A 17,184-nucleotide genomic window follows, 5' to 3' on the forward strand; every position below is an offset into this window, starting at 1 on the left:
GCAAGCAGCAGATCATTTACAACTGCATCGAGAAGACTTTAAACTTGTTTTAAGAAGTCATAATCAATAATATTCTGAATTAGAGGGCCTGAAGAGTGGAGAATAGGAGCACATTCACCAGAGTGTGTTTACATGACAGCTGATGGAGTGGAGACGATAAATAGCAGTGACTACCACAACTGACCTGGGAGTGAATGGTGATTATACACATTGACATTGAAGACAAAAGCCAGATGTTAGCAGGTGTTAGAGGGTTTTTTGACCCAGTGTGAGAGGGGTATATGCGTCTCCCACAGAAATCTTCTGATTGGCTTGTGTCTGTTGTTACCTTGATGAAAGCCTCGACAGCTTCATGGTGTGCTATGAAGAATGTGCTACATTCAGTCGGTTTTTTGACGGGAGGAGGTGAGAAAAGCAGCCGACTTCAAATGCTAGCCACCTTCTTCCTGTAAAAAATTGTGCTATAGCTAGCGTGCTATTTCCTAACTGTATGTTGGTCTCAGTGGGTGGTGTCTGTGTTTTTCTTGCGGTTGGTTTGTAAAACAAGTGGCCAGTGGTGAAGCTGATACAGTGGATTGTTAACTGTAAACACAGCAATGACTGAAGATCTCACACAGGTGGATTTGATGGGGAGCAGGACTTCTGATGAGCTCAGTGGATGGACCCACAGGTGCTGGATGTGATGGACTGGTTGCATCAATCACACACTGAAATGACAGCATCAGTAAAGGAGCAGTTTCCTACAGTATATCAGATGTTGACGGAAAGCTCCTTTATCATAATAGTTATGTAATACGTTTTAATTTTAAAAGTCACATTATAATACCCAAAGGATTCCTTATGTTCATGAATATTTAATCCATATGCAATGATTCTACAGGAGCAGGTGACATTCATGAAGCGTTAGGTTATGTGTTTAGCTTCAACATTCCAGTATATTAAATATCCACCATGTTTCATTAACCTTACCTAGATGGTAAACCTGCCTAACCTCAGCTGTGGATAACCCAACCCCGAAATTTTAGGCTACCTTTGCACATCAAATGCAGAGATCATGTTGAACAGAAGACAGCCCGGTGATGACTCTGTGTGGCTGTGTCGGTGCTTCAGTGGCAGTGTGCTGGTCAAATTGGACACAGGTTTGTCACCACCTCTCCACCCCACCCCACCACTGCAGCTGGGTATCAGTCCTCTGTGGGTGTGTCTATCATGCTCACACATAAAAGGCCAATGACAGCCATTTTGACAGTTTCTGTTGTGAAAGGAGCACTCCAGTGATTTTGGTATTTGCACTGTTAAAGGTTGGGGGACTCATAAGAGACAGATTTTAGAGGCAGTGATATTGAAGAGCATTGTGTGGAGACGGACAGAAGCCTGTCAGGGAACAAATTAATTGCGACAGCCAGCTGCAGCACCAGCCGCACCAGCCAGCGAGGCCTGAGGCTGTGTCATCATTTTAGGAGGTAATCATCAGGAGCAGCCATCATCCACACGGGAATATGAAGAAGAAGAAGAATAACTTTCCAACCCTAGCTTTAAAGAACGTTTAACAGGTCAAGAAATGCGAGCAGTTAGACGATGAAAATTTCACTTGGGTCTCTCTCTCACTCTCTCTCTGTATGTGTGTGTGTGTGTGTGTGTGTGTGTGTGTGTGTGTGTGTGCGCTTGTGGTTGGTACACATGTGTATGCTTGCTCCATACAGAAACTAAGATTGAGACAAAGATTACAAATGAACAATAGCACATGTAATTGTCACATCACCTGAGGCTCTTGGTTTATCACCTCCACCACAGTTTGTGCATACACACACACACACACAGAGGGTGTAAGAAATCCCCCAGATAGAGATAAACACAAATATCATTGTATCAGAGCAGCTGCGTGTTGAAGCAGGATCCACAAAGCCTTTCTTCTCCCCTTGAACTCTTCTCTGCTGTGGTTTGCTTCAAGGGCTTTTTTGCTTTGTGTTGCGATGTCTAGACAGAATGTTGGGTTCCAATTAGCACACATGCACTGTGATGGCCCACCCTGCACTCTTTCTTCTTGCCTGAATAGTCCCTCACTCACCAAGTGTACCTTGGGGGTGGGAGGGGCAGTGCATTCTATTACTGGGGAGCCTCAACACATCCTCCAGGCCTCCACACCTTTATAGTTCCTATTGTACCTGTTGGGATTAGTTTTCCTCCTCTTCTTGTGCCCTAAACGTATCTGGATTTCAGAAACCATTACAGCTACACTTCCCAAACTTAGCAGATAGGTTGGAAATTTCACCCACCACTTAGACAAAGATATACAGTGAACTAAAGTTGAAGCTGGCCTCTGACCTTTGAACCATTAGAATCTGAACTGGCTGCATCTAAATGTTCAGACTCAGAACACTTTGTGCTGATGCAACCACATTTGGTGGACAGATTATACAGCTGTAATGCCGCTGTTTGGCTTGTGTCATTTTGTGCCCCCAGAATGTGAGAAGGTGTTCTGATTCCAGGTTGATAAAGTCCTCGCTGGCTCACGTTCTTTTCTTTAGGAATGGGACCATAAAAGATTTTACTGCAATGAAAAACATTTACAATAAGTCGCTCATGGTGAATTTTCATTATTGGAATAGTGGTGAATCAGGATAATTGTGAATATCCTCACATGAATGACGTATAAAAACTGTCTAGCTCACTGACGTACAGTCCTACATTAGTTTCCTGATTTATTTTGAATTGCTTAAGTGTGTCGCCATGGCTGACGGCTCGGCTTGAACATTGTATTCACCACAAAACAAGTTAAATCAGATGTGTGTAAATACTACAGTTTTCAAACTAAAGAACCACAGGGAGATTAGGTTATCAGCGTTTATTTATCCTGTATTCGTGCCATTTTAAGAGTTTTAAGAATATTTAAACGATTGTTGGAATAATTTTGTGAATTGCAATTATGTTATGGACTGGCTACTTGTCACACTAAGTTTTCATATTGTCCCATGCCTAGTCTAGTCTGCATTGTGCTTGGACCCATCAATTATTGCTTGCGGCTGTATTTTGTAGATCTGGCTGATATGGCCCATTTAAGAGCTGTTACGGCTTTTAAATGGGCCGATAACAGACGTATCAGCATTGGTGTATATGTTTTCCAACAGCACCAATATGAAAACTTTATTTTACAGACCATATAATGCAGAAAATTATGCTTGAAGTGGTTTGAAATAGTCTCATTACGTACTTCAACTCTGTCCAGACCGTCATGTCACTCATGCTTATACGACATTATGCAAATGTTAGCAAGGCAGCTAGCCTGCCAGCTATAATACAGTCGGGTCAGTCAGTAATGTAGCAGATTGAAAGGTAAGAATCAGAGCATCTTTCTGCAGACAACAGTGCAGCGGTTTGAGTCTGAGACAAGTGTTAAGTGTTTACTTGATGCTATATTGTTACCCAAGAGCTAGGTGGTGAGATGCAATGCTGAACAGCATACCCATATTTTACTGTTTTCTGACAACTGTCATCATCTTGTGTGTTGTGGGTGTGGGTGTTTGGAGTCCGCTGAGTGTTAATTTCATGCCAGGTTGGTTACCTAATTTGTGAGAGGTGATCCTGGACAGTAAATAAACAATGTCCCCATCAGTTACTCTCCGTGACAACGAGCTTATCATACCCGTTAATGATAATGTTTACATGATATATATTGATAGGCAAGAAACAAGCTTTTCTGACTGGAGTTAAATTCATTGAAATAATGGTTTGGAATCTCAGCCAGCTTGATACATATTGAGAGGTTTAGTAGAAATTAGTGGTGAAATGTAACTAAGTACATTTACTCAAGTACTGCACTTTAGTACAATTTATAGGTACTTGTACTAAATACTAAACACTTGAGTAATTCAGTGGCATTTTCTGCTACTTTTCCCACTCCACTACACTTCAGAGAAAAGTATTGTACTTTTTACTCCACTGCATTTATTATTTATTATTTATTATTTACAGCTATAGTTGCTAGTTACTTTTCAGAGCAATATTTTATACCGACAATATATGACCAGTTAAAATTAACTCCACATTTTTCAAATTCGTTGCACAATCCACAAAGTATCGTTTTATTTTCATTTCAGCTCAAAGATTCAGTATATCAGCTGCCATAGCAGGTGTTTTTCCCCTCTGAATCAGTATCGGTCTCAAAAATCCCATCTTGGTCAGGATCTAGTATTACACACACACGCACACACACACACACACACACGCACACACAGGCATGCACACATGCACACACACACACACACACGCACACACAGGCATGCACACATGCACACACACACACACACACACACACACACTCACACTCAACAAGCACTCAACAAGCTACAGAATAGTGTTTTGGAGAGTGTTATTGTTCAGGCCGTTGTCGTTGGATGTAGTCTCAGAGATTATTGTCTTTTTAGGTGTCTGTCCAGCTCTTGGTCTTGCCGGTCTGTTTGTCTTGTTCACTAATGGACACACAGACACACAAACTATTTCCCCTCTCTGTCAGACATTAATAGAATATGATACCACAACGTACTTTTTTTTCTTTTTACAGTTGCTGCTATAACTCAAATTTCTCTATATTGAGTTTTTATTTTAACATGCAGTTTAGCAACACAGTTGGCACATCCAAAATGCAATGCAACCAAAACACTTTATATATATCTCAGAATCATATTTGTACCAAAATGCTGACATTTGTTTCATATAGTAACACTGTCACTTATATAATGACCATAAAAACATTAATAACAGGTGGCATTAGAATTAGTGTCACTATTGTCATTCATTCATTCATTTGGCAAAACAAAGATGTATTTACAATAATATTTCTTGCATGAATTGTGCTACCCAACAGTAAATATCACAGAAATGAATCAGAAATGCTTCAACAGGCTGGGAAAGAATCTTTTTTCATGCCTGATCCGTCCCTGGCAGTCTTGTGCAGATATGTCCAGACATCCATCATTTATTGTGTCCAACAGAGACGTCTGATCCTAGCTCAGTACAAAGACTGAAAGCAGGGAGACCCATATCTGTGGTGGACATGCACAGATTAAAGTTCATAAATCTTCTCATCAGACTGTTCCCTTTAAGGCTTTAAACCAACTGATTCAAGACTGGCATTTTTATTTTATTTTACGTCTGTACGTCTGCCTCATCCTATTTGCATTTTCACTGTCAGCCCAGGATCTCCTGAGGACCTCTTGGCTTTTGAGTCAGCCTCCTTCACTTGTCTTGACTCTCTCTGTGTGATACTTGGCATCAGATTTTGTTTTGCTTTGCTGTACTCAAAATAAGTATGCAGACATACACATGTATAATATGCATGGAGACACAAATGCTCTTAGGCATTGTTATACATACAAATATACAATAAACACACACACACACACACACACACACACACACAGAACCCTGAGAACAAGAGTGTGCAGATTCATCCGTCTCACGCAGGGTGCCCACCACCACTCCATCACAGCCAAGATTTAATATCACATAACCTGCCAACAGCTACCATGGCAACCTGCCCTTTCCCACAATGCAATTTCCCACTGCCCCTGAGCTGTAAAGTACAATGTCTCCTTTCTCCTTATTAGTATCTTGCATCGCCTGTACACCAGAAGGTCTCATGCTGAGTTAAATGTCATGTTACTGGTCTTGTATATTCAAGGAGAGCCTCACAGGTCTGTTGAATATTGTAAACTTTGGCTATTGATTAGTTTCTTTTCAAAATGTCCTGACTCAGTTCTTACTAATTACACACTGATATTAAACTCAACCCTGAAGCTACGGCACCAGGGGTCGAGCCAGCCTGATAATCTGACTGAAAAGCAATTTTATTCACTTCGTTATTCAGTCAGTCTGAAATTGTGTTCATGATGTTGGGTTTTCCTTAGTGGTGAGTGATGCATTCAACCCATCTTCTTGTTCTCAGCTGACACAGAAGCCTTGGTCATTTTTGCTGAGAGGGGATAATATTTGTCACATCAATCCAAGAAATGTGCTGCTTTCAAGCTGGGCTAGTTAAGATAGAAGAAACCAGCATTCAGCTGCCCACCTCCAGTCATCATTCCTGAGCAACACACTGAAAACACACTGCCTGACTGAAACCAACACCAGCTGCCTCACTAGCCAGCAGGGAGATGTGTTAGAGGCTACTTCGCTATGTTCAACGAGCTCTCTTATCTTTTTTAGTCTAATAAATACATATAACTCCTGCTTCCTGTCAGATCGGCCAGGATTTTATAACACACATTTTAAATCTTGGTCATTTTTAACTGCAGCTATTTAATAGGTTAATTAAATCATTGATTTTAGTTATCAGACACCCTGTTCTGAACCCATCTTACCTCTCCATCTGGATGCCAGAGCTGCGTCTCTCTCAGCAAACAGATCACCGAGTTGGAGCAAAGAATATCCAGGCTACATAAAATCCGGGGAGCTGAGAGGCACTTGGACACTATCCTCTTTGGCCCTGCACAAGCCATGGCCAACAGCACTGAGGAGCTGGAGACACCGCTCCCTACCCTGCCATTTTCCCTGCTGCCCTCACTCTGCCTGCTGTAGCTGCTGCTGCGGGTCCAGCCTCTGCCTCCACTCTAGCCGTTGCTGCTGCCACGCCAGCCGCTTCTTCTGGTCCTGCTCCGGATGCCACCCCTGAGGACCCCTGGCTCCGGCTTGGGGCCAATCCCAAAGCCCTAGCCAGCTCCCCTCCATGTCATCTGGAGCCCTGATTTGTCTTTGGCGTCAGCGACCGCAAAAGCACCCCTTCTCCTTTTGGTCTCTTTTCGTACCCCTGCAAACATGAAATCCACTTGGGGAATGGATGTGACTTACTGGATCTACATGATTTTTCTGTGCTGGAAAATTCCACTGGCAACTGGCAGCCTCATCCACCTCCCACGAGATTATGTGAGCCCAGTGGATCTTTGTCATTACTGGCTTCCCCACCGAACCTATCGAGGCGTTTTTCTCGCCCCACACCTCGCTGCTCAAAGCTGACCTTCAGTCGAGCTCTGAAGGGCCCCGCTGGTGCCTGTTATCCCTCATCTGCTCCATCCTCTGCGGCTAGATCAGCAGTGACATAAGTCATTTTTACTTAGACTGCTCTGTAATGATGACTGTTTTTGTGTTGATATCAATACTACATGAATTTGGACGTAATTGCAATTTCAGCGAAAGAGTGGAGGGTAATATACAGGCAAGCAGAGAAGAGTACGAAGCAGCTACACTCCGTGCACGAAGATCCCACCATAGAAAGAAAGCTGCAGCATGTTGGATCTGTGTCCAGCAGCAGAGTGAATGGGCCATATGGAAGCGCTAGAGGCCGAGCAGCAAATATTCTGGGCAGATGTCTTGCAGAACTTTGATGATGAACAGTTTAAACAGCATTTCTGCATATCCCGGTGTAGGTTTGAGTGATCCAACTGATTTATTACACATTGTTGACACGCACACTTGCTCACTGTGGCTCACCCGTCAAACACTGACCGTGATCCAGACCTTAATCACCCATGGTTTAAGGTTTAAGGTGATTTATTTGTCATTATACAACACAGGCTTGAAGGTTTGTATCTCCTTTATGCTACACAAACATAGACCATACATACAGTTATTTATATACATAAACAATTTTTTTGAATTTGCATCTGATGAATGTAAACAGCAGCAACAAAATGGTGATGATAATATGGTCAGCATCTTTATATTAAAAGTTAGACATCAGATAAACACTGTCCGTCAACTTTGACTGTGTGAGCACCAAGCATCATTGATATAAACACAGAGTCCACCTCTCTTCATCCAACTGTTGTCCTGCACTCTGTTGGCCCGTCAAGCACAACAGCTTGATCCAAAATAATACATTTTCCTGTGACCAGACAATATCAAGGAGCAGCCTTATATCCAAGCTGAAAACCATGACGCTTAGCCTGATTCTCTTCCTCTCTGGGGCAGTCCGGCTGGTCAGGATGAATGGTTGAATGGTTCTGCATTAAAGCCCAAAACCAACTGTCAAGAAACAAAAATGTAGCAAAATTTGAGCTACTGGCTGCTGCATCTAAATGTGCCGCGGTTGCCAATTAATCATTGGACATCACTAAAGCACTATTGATTGAAGAGGAGCAGCCAGGTTCCAACATCTGGTGAAAGAAGAGTGGAGGAAGTTCTAGCAGCACATTAGTTCCCATAGCTTTGTAATCACATGTTCAACTATCACATATGGCAGGAATTTAAAGATTTAACATATTTTATTTGGGTTTCCACATACATTTGGCTGTAAGTATCACAATATTGTATATATTTTGCCTTTAAGGATAAAGTCTGCCTCACCTTCACTATCATACTTCACCACTCCATCTTCTTTTTTTTCTCTGACACCACCTCCTCGGATAGACTCCATCGGGGTAAAGTGAACCTCCAGAAGGTGAATAAATGAGTGCATCTGAATGGTTGCTGAGATCATTTCCCTGCTAATAAACATGTTGAAGTGAGTCCCCAGAGAATCCTGAGGCCTTACTCTGACTTCTTGAGCTTTGGCTGAGCAAACAGCACATCCCCACTCTCTGAATCCTGCTTTTATTTCCCCATGCCTCCTTCACAATCATCTTTTGATTACTCCTACTAATTAAAACTCCAACAAGCTGCCACCCGAAGCCACCACCCACCCACCCAGCCTCCTCCTTTGGGTCACCCAGCTCCCTGAGGAGCGAGAACAAACAAGAGAACAGTGAAGGAACACACACAGTCTGTTTTTACTGCTTCATCCTTTCTCCACTCCTCTTATCCTCTTTAATCCTGGAACTCTTTATGCTTGTTAAGCTGCTGGAGCAGAGTGGAAGCATAGGGCGCAGGGCCAGAAGGTCAAGGAAGCTCCTCTAAAGAGGTGGCCCCTAGCAGTGGTGGTCCTGGTCCTCACTGAAATGAACCGCTGAGGACTCTTCATGAATCCTCTGTTGGAACAAACGTTCACTCAAAATGAAAGCTGCACCAAACAAAATTTTAAAATAAACAAGACTAAAAGTCTAAAGCATCTCTTGCTGCTCCTTTAAGCTGCAGTAGACCCCACATGTGTGAGAGAATGCTAATTTAGCTATTTTTAAAGCCTTAGCGGGAGGGAGCTAGTTTGTCCTGAGGAAAGTCCATGTGGCCGTTAAAATCAAAGTATTGATCCTCTTGGGAGAAAAAAGGGCTCAGTAAATTTCATGAACATCTGCCTTTTGGATTATGAGATATTTAATGTTCATAATTGACATTTGGCCCAAGGGTTGTGCAGGGTTTAAACTCACTGAGTGTCCAAAAGCAAAAGTGAATGCTTGTCAGAAAACCATAAATATACAACCCCAATTTATAAAAGAGGTTCGAAGGCTGTGTGAAACAAATAAAACAAGGGGCATCCTTGAATGGCTCAGTCGCTCACAGGCGAGGGTGGGTGAGGGTCACCACTTTGTGGAACACATGATTGTATAAAGGAACACTTCTTAAAACTGCTGTCAGTAAACACAGTTTTTCTGCAAATGATTGCATTCTGTATTTATTTCCATTTTAAACAGCATCCAAACTTTTTTGGAATTGGAGTTGTAAGTAATTTGTGAGTAAGTGAACAAACAACGCTTTTGTGTTTCTGGTCAGGGGAGTCTCACTAGACTTTGTGATTTTAGAGAATTGTGCATTCACCGGTTTTCACGTAGTTGAAAAAAAAAGGATGAGTTGTCCCAGTCTGTCATACAACACAGTATGGAGTTTAAATGTGTTACTGAAAAAAATAAATGAACTTTATGTAAATGTTAACATACTGTTCACCATATCAGTGTGATATACACAGGTTCCACAACGGTTTTAACACTGATGGAGCCAATCAAATGATCAAATCTAATTCATGTGCATGTGATCCACACATACAGCCGCACCAGTGGATTTTGGTGATATCATTTTCACTATAATTATACATTCATTCATTTTTACTGTAAGTTACAGTTAAGTTTCATACAATAATAAAATAGCCAACACAATTAGATTTCACATTAGGATGATATACTACTATTTCTAGATGAAGCACACACATTTGGACAGTTTTGTTTTGCCAGCCCTTGAAGTGGCTATAATTAATATATTTATACAAATGAATGTGAGAAATGAATGTGGCATTGTGAAAGGGATCACTCAAATACTTCACACAACAATGCCGATGTTTGTGGGGAGAGCACTTTGTTTAATCTGCAGTTCATTTCTTCTCTATTTTTTTGTTGAGCTACTATTTTATAGTACAGTTACTGTGACTGTGACTGTCTAGAAGTGTCTGTCTGGTGTTATTTGTAGGTGTTTGTAGTTTTGTCAACCCCTCTGGTCTTAAACTGGTTTGTCCTGCCAGTATGTAGAGAAGGTTGGCCTCATGTCACTCAGGTGAGTTGGTGGTTAGTCAGGTCTGTTCTGGTGTTATATTGAGTTTGCTGTAGTTTGAGTTCAGTTTAGTTCAGTACTGATCTGTTTTGATGAACTCTTTAAGGGCCCAATCTAGTTCATCACATACTTTTCTCTACATTTTGGTTATATAAAAATCCACTGTTACAATCTGAAACCTGTGTCTTCCTGCTCGTTGCCAAACAGTGCATTAAATCTCTTCAGGGTCTGACTAAACACTTGTATCAGCAAGCCTCACAGAGAAAAGGCAGGTTTAGAATAACATTACAAAACTGTACTTGTATGAGACCCAATCCCTGTGAGATTCGATGCAATCTGTGTGCTGCTTTAAACCTGTAGGCTTATAAAACCTACACTGTAGTTCCAGCGCTCACAAAGAACAGCTGTGGTGTATCGATTTAAATGAGTTGCAATGGATTTCAGGTTTTCATGGTGAAAAAACATTTAGACCACACTCATTTCTAAAAACCACTCCTGCTTTTCCCGGAGGAGCTGGAAAGTGTCGCTGGGGAGAAGGAGGTCTGGAGCTCCCTACTGAGCCTGCTGCCACCGCGACCCGACCCCGGACAAAGCGGATGAAGATGAAGATGAAGATGAAGATGAAGATGAAGATGAAGAAGATGAAGACTCATGCATTTCTAATCCATTTCCCCACTGTATGAATTTGTAACAGCTTCATTTGGAACGACAGAAGGCAGTTTTAGAAGGAATTGCTGTGTGAATGCTGGATGTTGAAAAGTTGGCGCTGAACTGCATTGCTGAGTTTAAAAGTTGAATAATTCCAGTACTATTGCTGAGGGAGCATTAATAGTTGTAAAAGTGGGAAAGGGATAAAGGATGAAGTGTAAGCTGGGGATTAAACTACATTGCTAGACTAATGTCTGGGAGCTACACTGCATAGCTGGCTTTAATTTCTATCAGAAAGGAGCTAAATCAGTATAAATAGCTGAAAAAGTAATTACTATTAATGGGACTGCAAAGTTTAATAAACCTCATAATGTATCAAGGATTCTGAACATTATCTCAAATCTCAACAGCACGCCAGACCCGTATGTCAGTAGAGTTTACTGGTAAATCAAACTTTTCTTTTGGATGCGAAACTTAGGCCAAAGACAAAGCTTCAAACATGACACAGAAGAAGTGTATATTTACTGGGACGGCTGAGAAAAGCAAAACATAGTTCATACCAGCCAGTGCTGTAATATTGTTGAACTTAATGATGATACCAGCTGGTAAGAGTTTAAGCTTTTTGTTTAGCTGCGGCGATGTTTGGTCATCATGTGAGGAGTCCTCTTAAATAAAACTGAATCACTTCCAACCTGGACTGATGATTTCTTCACAGGCCTGCTCTTGTGCTACATCTGGTCTTCAGGTCGAGCACCAATACTGTGAGTGTGATCGTGGTGCATTTGTGGCTCTGCTGCTCTTTTATTCCTCAGTTGTAGATGTTTTGTGTTATTTTGTCATCAGTGTGAATATTTATACTGGTTCTTAGTTTTCTTTTTATATTAATGTGTTCCTCATTCTGTCCTCTGACATTCTCTGCATGTTGGCCAGAGAACAGAGCAGAGGGATGATTTATGTAATTTCAACTATATATCACACATACAGTTGCAGCTTGACAGTATTCTGTAATTTTTCTCATAGATTATTAGAACCATTTGAGCGTTCTGTAGGTCCATGTGTCAGCCACATGCTGTTCAGTTCTCCTGCGGCAAAACATTTGCATCACAAGAAACAACATGAGTTACCATTTAAAAAGCAGTTGTTGACTTCTAGATGATTTCAGGGGAAAATGAAACCTGAGTAAATGCTCTTTATTTGTTTTTTATTATTGGAAAGTTTATTTTTCATATGTATCTCCAATTGCTTGCTCACATGTAGACAGCTCTGATATGTTTGTATGTTGAATAATAATAATAAACCCAAACAGCTTCACACTCAAACCATACAGTCAATGACATCTACAATGACGTAACTGTCTGTCCTCTCTTGTCTCCACTTTCATTGTGCAAATGTCAGCTTCAGAGAGACAGAGGTTGAAAAAGAGGAACTGAGAGAAATGGAGGGAGGTAGGCAGCAGGGAGAAAGAGCTGTTGAATAGAGGAGGGCAGTCACACTCAGAGAGGAGGAGGAGGAGGAGGAGGAGGAGGAGTGCAGCTGTCCAAACACTGAGCCTTTTTGTACCTGCCCTACAGCTACCTCCTTCCTCCACCCATCCCTCTGTCCTGGCCTCCTTTAACCCTGTTCCCGGCTTCAGCACTCAGTCTGCCTCTCCTCTGTTGCTTGCTGTAGTTTTTATTGTAAACGTGACGTTGATTGTTTACGTTGATTATTGATATTTAGTGAAAAAAGTTCAGACATGGAGACTACACTTTTGCATGCTCAGTCTGTGGTTTATTTTTCATACCATCCTTTCATTTACTCCTCTAGCACATGCTCACTCACTGCCTGACTTTATCTGAGGTGCTCAATTGATAACAGCTGCTTACATCAGCTGGTCACATCCATCCAATAGCACAGCGGCACACTGTCACTGTTTTTCTAAATACTATTGTCTCCTGCCTTTAGTTCAGTCATACTGCCATTCTGCGTGCACCCTCCAGCTCCCCATCAACACCCATCTGTCTCAGAAGAGTCTTCCACCACCACCACCAGTGTCTGGACTCCATGGGGGATTCTGCTTGCTGCTGCTCAGGGCAGCCGCCCTTCGGTCACATTCATTCACTCGTCTCTCCTGAATGAAATGACGGCGTCCTGTCAATGAGGGCATTTTTTTTTGAGAGCGCACATGCAATAAATATATATGTAATATATTCAACACAGCCTTTGGATTACAGTTGTAAACTTCAGCCAATGTAGTGCCCTCCAGGATGTCAGCATCAGAGTCCAGGCTATATGTCCTTGTTGCACAATCCTTAGAAGGAAGGAAATTTGGTACAGACAATAAATGTGCTTTCATCTTCCATCCATGCTCATCAAAAAAAAGGACTGTGAACACGGATTCTGAAAACAACACAAAGGTTTTTACGCTTGGCTGTAGTGGAAAAGTTGTTTGATCCATTATCATGATGTTCATAAAGCATATGTCTTATTGTTCACTGGAGTGGAGGCTATAGTGACTATAGTTTCTTTTACCGTCACAGGCTGGACACACTGGATGCCTGTGTGCTGCGTGGCGGCTGCGTAACTGGGCCGCTGCTGCTCACTCGCGTTTTAAAAAATGTTATGAAAACTAACTTGCACCAAGAAACTAACTTACAAATAAGAACACTTTGCTCTCCATCAGCACAGTCTGCAGTTTAAAACTATCTCCTGAGTCAGTGCAAATTGTGACAAAATGTGAACCCTGGACATAATATGTAGCACACTAAAAACTAAGGCTAGGTAAGAGTCATGAAGAGGAAAACTGTTCTTATGATCTGCATAAATTGTAAAATCAGTATGTAATACATTAGATGGACTGATTAGCTGGACAGCAAGAATAGCCTGCAAACAAATGAAGATAACTGCATCCTATTTGCTGAGTTGTATAATAAGACAGGCTAACAAAGCTGCTTGCTAAAGTAGTTCCCTAATGTCTTCACCCTTTTCCTCCTATCTTTGTTTGGGTTGACTCAAGCACTTTTTAAAATGTGTGGCTAGCTACTACTCTCTTCTATTAAAACCCTTTCACACCTGCCAGAAAACTCACTTACACCCGCTAACATCGGGCTTTTGTGTGCAATGTGAATGTAAGTTATCAGGATTTACTCCCAGCTGTCAGTTGACCCTGCAGTAGTTATGGGTATTTATCGCCTTCAGCTCGGCTCGGCTGTGATGTGAATACATCACCTGGGTGAACAAACTAATTTACTCCCCTGTTCAGGTGCAATGCTATGACTTAGTTAGGACCGTTGGTTTGTCACTATCTTTTCATCCATCTGTGTCTAGCAGCTTGAACATCATTCAGTCAGTGGTGAGTTTGAAAGAGAGACTGAAGTTAAAGATATAAAAAAAACAGTAACTGCTGTTTGTGGCTTCTGTGTGGGCTGAGCCACAGAAGCAAGATGTCTCCTCAGTGACTTCTCTTTTCACCTCTGGAAAAACTATGTGTCGTACTTAGAATGTTATTGATTAAAACACGTTTAATGTCCTCTGGATGTATTTTGATGAGGTACAGTATATGATCTGCTGCTTTCGACTGTCCCGTTTTCCTGGCATGTCCGTGATGACAAACAGGACACAAAAGGGGAAGGGGGTGGGTGGTTGCTGAGTTGTGGATGTGATGCATATGGATGATTGTTACATGTGCAGTCAGTGTTGTTGTGCATTTTATGTTATTAATATTGTTGACTCTGTAGCCTAGGCTGTGTCCTTTGGATGTACCATTATGCAATTTCCTCAGCGCCCTCAGTATCTCTGATACAGATCCCCCAATTACATTGCCTAAAATCACACATGCTGATGTTTGCTGTATGCTTTTTTCATATTAGCACTTGTCCTCAAAGTTACACTCTTGCGCTCTGGGTGGTGAAAGCACTCCTGTCCCTTCTTTTTGTTGGTGGCTTTATGCACGATATCTACAAAGTACAAAATAAATTGGTATGGACAAAATAATGTTATGTGTGCTGTGCAGTGGAGGCAATAGAGGAAAGGATGTAGGTCATCTGAGACACTACATTTTCAACCATGCTTGAGGTATGGACTGACTGCCCTGATAACTTACCCTTATCAGCACAACCTATCTGCTCTCACCTCCTCTGTGTCTGGCAGTTGATATTTCAATTATCAAATTTGCCCTCGATATGAGCCTTCAAGTCCATTGAAGGCTCATATCGAGTCTTAGAGATGTAACCTCTGGGAGGACACATCTGAACTGTCTAATGTGACTTCACTCCAACCAATATTGGTAGGGACATGTCCAATGTTGAATCAGTACCGAAGAGATCTGATGGCAGTCCATGAAAAGCTCATCCTAAATGTTTTAGTTATTCAGTGTAAACATTGACTTGTATGCTGATGAAACATGAAATGCTCTCTGGGCTGTATTACATTTCCCATATAAAGTATTAACTGATGTTTGTTGTGAAGAGTTGGTGTTGTCAGTCAGTTGGTTGGTCTTTTGGCTCAGTCAAGGGAAAATATAGCCTTGAAACATGAATGGAGTTTCAAGGTCCCCAGAGGATGAATCCTAAAGATCATGTGACATAGTGCTTTGCCTATAAAGGCCATATTGTCATCTACACATACTGTACAGAATGTGTCAGACAGTCGGCTGCTGACTGCATAATTGTTTACAAGTAACAAAACCCTTTGGAATTTTATGATTCCTTCGTCAACTACATATTTAATAACAGGTTATTTTCCTGGCTTTTTCCAAAATCGTTCAGATCCTATCAAGTCATATAAATTCACCAACGTCCAATCCAGAATGGAGGTACAGAAAAGAAAGGATCTGTTCTCTTCAGGATCTGTCCCCCCTCACAGACACACACACGCACACACACGCACACACACACACACACACACACACACACACACACACACACACACACACACACACACAAACACACCATTTCAACATTTCTAAACAGACCCTCCACACAACTCACTCTCTTTCGTCTTTTGTCTCCTGTCTATCTTTTCTCTCTTTTTGGCTTCTCTGTCTCTCTCTTGCCGCTCTTTCTCTGGGAAGCGTTCTCTCTTCCCTCTATATTGTCAGGAGGAAGAATGTGTCTATAGAGATCTGTGCTGGCTGTGACTGTGGCTTCGTCTTGAGGCCCAGTCTTGGCTCCAAACTTCTGCCTCGTTGTCCATCGGCCTCAGGTCATCGTACTTACACTATAAACCTAATCCACACTCAGCACCTGCTGTGAGTCCAGACCACAGAACATCACTCTGAGTGCAGATGATAAAATGGAGGCCTATAGGTGATCACTTTTTCTGAGAGCGTTAACACAATTGCACTACTGCGCTGGTCACCTTCTGGGGGTACATCTCAATGCAACACCCAGAATATCCTTGAGAGGAGACTGTCCAAAGGTGTACACTGTTACAGTTCATTGAGTCTAACCTAATGGCATTGGTCATTTGTGTTTTCCACTTCAGGGCCACCGCAGATGAAGTTACAGTATAAACATACAAGTATGGTAATGACACCATGTACAGTGTGGACAGTATGCTCTGCTTGCTTTTTCTTTACTCCTCAACCACTCAGAGGACGTATGGGTTCCCGCCAATTCATTCTCCCAACTTGTTGTGTTGTCATCAGCTCTTTTCTTTGTCTTTTCTGATGAGAGTGTTTCAGTTCACTGGTGTTTCAGACCAATTACAGCTGGATATTCAATAAAAATAAAAAAGGTGTAATAACAACAGTTATAACAGTCCACCAATGACGGATAGAGCAAGAAGCGTTTATACAGATACAATATGGAATTCAGCCTAAGTCTTGCTAGAAAAGCAGTGGGATCCATAATAATAATGTGCAAAAGGGGCATTTCAACTTCCAGTTCAAAATATGGACATGGTGTCTGTCCAATCACTAACAATGCTTGTTGATAGCAGGATTGGATGTGTTGGATCTGTCTCTGACAGTGGAGAGATATTCTGCCAATTTATAATCTTGTTTTATGACTAGATAACATTCTATTCTACTTTTAGTTATTTCTGTCCAATGTTCAACATACAGTAGGTGTTTCACATTACCCAGTAATATGGTTTACTCTGATTGGTGGTTAGAAAGCAGTGTTGTTGTGAGACTGCTCAGAGACTGTC

At 41.7% G+C, this 17,184-nt stretch overlaps 1 protein-coding gene across 3 annotated transcripts in view; it reads left to right on the forward strand.

Moving 5' to 3' along the window:
• Window positions 1–17,184, forward strand: part of LOC141006128 (LIM/homeobox protein LMX-1.2-like) — a 54,239-nt gene that overhangs the window by 26,656 nt on the left and 10,399 nt on the right. The gene's annotated exons all lie outside the window — the stretch shown is intronic.

The sequence above is a fragment of the Pagrus major genome, chromosome 12 (assembly GCF_040436345.1).
Source record: "Pagrus major chromosome 12, Pma_NU_1.0".
Taxonomy (NCBI): Eukaryota; Metazoa; Chordata; class Actinopteri; order Spariformes; family Sparidae; genus Pagrus; species Pagrus major.